The sequence below is a fragment of the Ursus maritimus genome, unplaced genomic scaffold (genome assembly GCF_017311325.1).
Source record: "Ursus maritimus isolate PB19 unplaced genomic scaffold, ASM1731132v1 scaffold_9, whole genome shotgun sequence".
NCBI lineage: Eukaryota > Metazoa > Chordata > Mammalia > Carnivora > Ursidae > Ursus > Ursus maritimus.
The window spans coordinates 80,763,248-80,769,323 of record NW_024427107.1 but is presented as its reverse complement, the minus strand read 5'-3'; positions in this window follow the sequence as shown (position 1 = coordinate 80,769,323).

Below are 6,076 nucleotides of genomic sequence, written 5' to 3'. Positions count from 1 at the left end.
GCTGATAGCTTTGGAACCTCATCCCCCTTATTCTCCATGCCCACATCGGACAAGGTGATAAGAAAGCTGGGTGCTCTCTCCTTTGACACCAGCAGAAGATTCAAACCACACAAGCCTTCACCTATGCTTGGCAATCCTCCCACCCATCATACCCACTGACCACAATAAAGACCCTAAGTCAGTATCCCTTTCTTGACTCTCCTCTCAAGCCATTTCAGATCAGTTTGAGAGGCCTTCCCTACTCCCCAGATACCTCCTTTCCACACCTTCAAAAAAAAAAAAAAAAAAGAAGAAGCAGCACTAAGCACTCTTTGGCCCCCATACCCTCCACTCTGCTCTTTGGTTTATGGACATCAACAAATTCCTCTGCGTTGTGACTTCTCTGAAAGTTCCCTTCAACTTCCTGGGCTGTTTTGGGTTTTTTTTAAGATTATATTTATTTATTTATTTATTTATTTAAGAGAGAGAGACCATGAGCAAAGGGAGAGGCAGAGGGAGAGTGAGAAACAGAATCCCCGCTGAACAGGGAGCCTGATGTGGGGCTTGATCCCAGGACCTTGGGATCATGACCTGAGCCGAAGGCAGACGCCTAACTGACTGAGCCACCCAGGTGCACCTCAGCTTCCTGTTCTAACTAAAACCTGGTTGCTGCCTGATCACACAGGTCTCCTGAAGCCTTCTCCCTCCCCTATGTACCACTGGAACTGGAGATTGGGAGGATGTTCTCCTTGCTCTTTATTTCCACTCCCAGACATTATTCCTACCTTCAACCAACAACCCCAATTCCTTTAAGAACAGCAAACAAGCAGCCCCTAACAGCTGGTAGCTGGTCTGGTACAAACTATGCCAAAAGATTCATGTGCTTGGTAGAATCCTGGGAGATCTCCCTCATATAACCCCACATTCATGCCCCACAAGTGGGTCCTGAAACTTCTGGAGTCAAAGACTGATGAGGGGGGAAGAAAGAGTTTCCTCCAATGTCCACAGGCACCCCCCCCCCACATGAGGTGAAGCTGGGAAACTCTGGAGAATGTTATGTGCAGAGCAGGGTCAGGATACGTGCCAATCCTAAAGCCTCCATGGCTCTGGAGGGAACTCCTGAGTCGGAGGGGAGAACAGGGCCCTGATGGCTGAGAACAATGCAGGCCATGCCAGGACACCTGTGATAGCAGCAGAGTCTTAGCTGGACATTCTCCTGGGGCTTGGCAGGCAAGAGCCAGACAGTCGTCACTGGCTACTGGGCTTCCCTGGAAGTAACATGAAGGCGTGAAGGCAACCTGGCTCCCAGGTACCCCATGTGGCTTATTCTGCATGTCTTCTTCTGTGCCCATGGGCTGGGCTCTGGCCTTTCCACATGTTAGAACATCAGCTGCGAAGACCATTCCCATATGGAAATTAGATATAAGAAAAAGGTGGCATCTCCAATCCTCTTATCAAGACTATGGGGTAAAGGATAAACTTCGAAATATGTAGTGTCGGGATAACCAGATAGCCATTGGGGGGAAAAATAGATCCATTCTTCACATCATACAGCAAAATAAATTCTAAGTGGAAGAGATTTAAATGTAAAGACACAAAACCAAACAAGTAGTAGATGAAAACATGAATTCCTGTAGAACCTGGAAGTTAGGGAAATTGTACTAGGACTCAAAATCAAGAAACAGTAAGAGAAAACAGTGGTAAATTTGACTACACAGAAATAAATAATTGTGTGATTAAAAATGACATAAAGTAAAAAGACAAATGACAAACGGGGAAATATTTGCAACTCATATTACAGATATCATTTATAAAATTAATGTATAAAAAGTTATTTTAAAATTAGGACTTTATTTTCAACAAACAGTGCTTAGACTATTATTGAATAACCTTATATCAACAAAATGAACCCTAACCCTTACACCACACCATATATAAAAATTAAAAGATATCATCCACCAACTAAAAAAAGGGGGTGGGGAGGAATAAAATATATTTATCATCAACCAAAATGCAAAGTAGAAACTTCTAGAAAAACATAGTAAAAACCTTAGTGACCTTGACTTTGGCAAAGACTTATTAAATAGGATACAAAAGAGCATGACATTTCAAGGAAGGAAATCAGTGAATAGGACTTCATCAAAAGTTTAAACTTTTGCTCCCCAAAATGAAATAAAATGAAAAGGGAAAGAACAACCTGGGAGAAAATATTTGCAAAACATAAACCCAACAAATGACCTGTAGCCCATCCTACAAAGAAGTCCTACAACTCAATTAGAAGACAAATGACCCAATAAAAAATGGGCTTAAGATTTGAATGGACACTTCACTAAAGAATATATTGGCAAATAAGAGCAAGAAATGACACTCAATATCATTAAACATTAGAAAAATGCGGGGCACCTGGGTGGCTCAGTCAGTTGAGTGACTGACTCTTGGTTTCAGTTCAGGTCCTGATCTCATGGGTCATGGAATCAAGCCCCATGCCCAGCTCCACACTTAGTGGAAGTCAGAGGGAGAGGGAGAAGTAGACTCCCCGCTGAGCAGGGAGCCCAATGCAGGGCTCGATCCCAGAACCCTGGGATCGTGACCAGAACCAAAGGCAGACACTTAACCGACTGAGCCACCCAGATACCCCAAGTCTATTCCTTGTAACCATTTCTCTGTTACCAAATTGCTTTTTATAACTTGTACAGTTGCATCAAAAAAGACTCTATAGGGCTTATTTTGTAATGTATTAATCTTAAACAATTGATAAATTGGTGCGTTAAAAATATCTGCAGCTTGGAGCACCTGGGTGATGCAGTCAGTTGAGTGTCCGACTCTTGGTTTCAGCTCAGGTCATCATCTTAGGGTGGTGGAATTGAGCCCCACGCCAGGCTCTGCACTCAGTATGGAATCTGCTTGAGCCTCTCCCTCTTCCTCTGCCCCTCCCACTCGTGCTCTCTCTTTCTCTAAAATAAATAAATAAATCTTTAAAAAAATATATATATATATCTGCAACTCATGTCACAAAGGGTTAACATAGTAGCACTTCTAAAACCAGAGGTAAGAGAACACCAACTAGGAAAAGAAGCAAGTCCCAGACAAATAAGTGAAAACAATGCTTAAATATATGAAAAGATGCTTGACTTTGCCCACAAAGATGCAAAAAGAAGTCACACTGAGATGTCCTTTCTTCTCAGATGGGCAAAATTCCAAATATTTAACAAAATATTTGTTTACAAAGTTGTGAGGAAACATCACCAGTGGGAATGCAAGATGGTGCTACCCTATGGAAGGGAACTAGGCAACACACAGCAAAAACGAATTACCTGGGTGGCTCAGTCAGTTAAGCATCTGCCTTTGCCTCAGGTCATGATTCCTGGGTCATGGGATCGAGTCCCACGTCGGGCTCCCTGCTTAGTGGGGAATCTACTCCCTCTCCCTCTGCCCCTCCCCCCTGCTTGTGCACAAGGGCTCTCTCTCTCTCAAATAAATAAAATCTTTAAAATCAAACAAAACAAATGCCCACTGACCAGACAATTTGTAGGAATCTATCTCAGAATTAAACAGGGAAAACTATGCAGAGACCTGCACAAAACTATTCATTGTAGCACTATTTTTTAATGATTTTATTTATTTGTTTGAGAGGGAGAGAGAGCACTTGAGGGGAGAGGGTCAGATCCAGGACTCCAGGATCGTGACCTGAGCCAAAGACAGACACTTAACTGACTGAGCCACCCAGGAGCCCTGTAGCACTATTTTTAATAGCAAAAGACGGGAAACAACCCTCACGTCCAGTAATTGCAGACTAGTTGAATACACTATTGTAGATTCACACAAGAGGGGGAGTATACCACTGCAAAAAGGAATAAGGAACATTCCTAGACGCTGCTAATGAGAGGTCTCCAGCATACAGTTAAGTGAAAAAAAGCCAAAATGCAGAACAGTAGGTACAGGATGCTATTGTTCATTGAAATTTATTCAGATTTTTAAATAAATTGTTACCAATAGGGAGAGGAAGGTAACAGGTTGGTGGGGACAGGGAGAGAAGCCAGACTTCTCTGAATGAACTTTGTTTTGTAGACTTGACTTTGGAGCCATATAAATGTTTTACGTAATCATAAAACAAAATTACATGAAAACCTGAAAAATTTGGGGAACCTGGCTAATTCAGTCAGTGGATCATGTGATCTCAGAGTTGTGGGTTCAAACCCCACGGTGGGTGTAGAGATTGCTTAAAAATAAAATCTTTTAAAAAAAAAAACCCTGAAAAACTTAACCCTAAAGAGCAAAAGCAAAATGAAAGGAACCAGTATACAGAGTTAACCCCACAGAAACAAATTATTTTAATTTACTTTAAAGCAGAGTAATATACTAAATGGGTTCTATCCCAACAACAGAAAGAACTACAAAAGAATGTTAGACTATTTTCAATAATCATACTGCTAGTAATGATGGCATTGTTATTCTGACACAATTATATATAAATAATAAAGTAGTAATTGTGTTAAGATAATCAGGATCCAAGATTTTTATTTTTATTAAACATTTTTATTTAAATTTGATTAATTAACATATAATGTATTATTGGTTTCAGAGGTAGGGGCCTGTGATTCATCAGTCTTATACAATACCCAGCGCTATTACATCACATGCCCTCCTTAATGCCCTTCCCCCAGTTACCCCATCCCTCCACCCCCACCCCTCCAGCAACCCTCAGTTTGTTTCCTGTGATTAAGAGTCTTTTATGGTTTGTCTCCCTCTCTGGTTTCATCAGGATCCAAGATTTTTAATACAATAGAAAAAGAGATACAAATATAAAGAACTTAATAACCACCTAGCCCTAAATTTGAATTTGAAATATCAGTGTGAACTCATGATGTATTTTTACATTAAAATTTTTTCGTAGCTTTGTCCTCTGAAAAGACATAGACATAATGACCAACCTGGTGGCAATGAGCACTCCTAGAGCCCCAGCTGTGTACTCCAAATGCCATTTCCCACTGGAAAGGACTAGGGTTTCTTGAAAAAATATGCTCACCCTAGGGATCCAGGTATTATGGGAGACGAGCTTGGAATATCTTGTCTTATCAGAAATCAAGTAAGTGATCAATGATCACAGGGCTTGCATCAGAAAGACTCAGGGTGAACATAAAGAGGCTTCTACTAGCCAAAGATGCAATGCTTATTAATTTGAAAAACTGTAATGGACTAAAATACATCAAATATGTTAAAGTCTTTGAGTTCAAATGATAATAGAAAGAAACATACCTAATTGGTCACCTCTGAAGAATGACAGAAAACCAGTTCATTATTCTGAAAGCTCGTAAACAAAGGCAATAATTAAGCATTTAAACTCGCCTGTCCTGTATGAATGCCAAACAACTGATAGGGGGAAGTCTGTCTTTCTGGAACTGTTCCCACAAATGCAGAGGGTTATCAATACCAGAATGTCACCATTTTGCAAACTCTTAATGAAACACAGCTAGGCAGTGAATGTTCCTGGAAATACACAATGCCCACTTATGAAGTAGTCTTGTGTGCCAACGCAAAATCTAATTAGTCTCCACCTCTAAATTTATAGGAACTTCTAGTGACAGAAAGACACCACAAGGACGCAAATGGCAAAATCCCAAATATGAGAAATTCCACAGGATGCATGACCAGACTTTGATAAATTTCAAAGAGGTTTAAAAAAAAACTGGGAGGAAGTTATAGATTAGGATATTTAACCCTTAGGCTCATTGCAGCACTATTTACAATAGCCAAAATATGGAAGCCGCCCAAGTGTCCACCTACTGATAAATAAAGAAGATGCAGTATATATAATATACACAATGGAATACTACTCAACCATAAAAAAGAATGAAATCTTGTCATTTGCAACAACATGGATGGATCTGGACACTAACGCTGAGTGGGATAGGTCGATCAGAGAAGGACAAATAAAAGTGATTTCACTCGTGAAATTTAAGAAACAAAACAAAGAAAGAAAGAGAGCCAAATTAAAAAGCTGACTTGACTACAGAGAACAAACGGGGTGGGGGGTGAAATATGTGAAGGGGATTAAGAGTACAATTATCTTGATGAGGAGGACTGAGTAAGGTAAGGA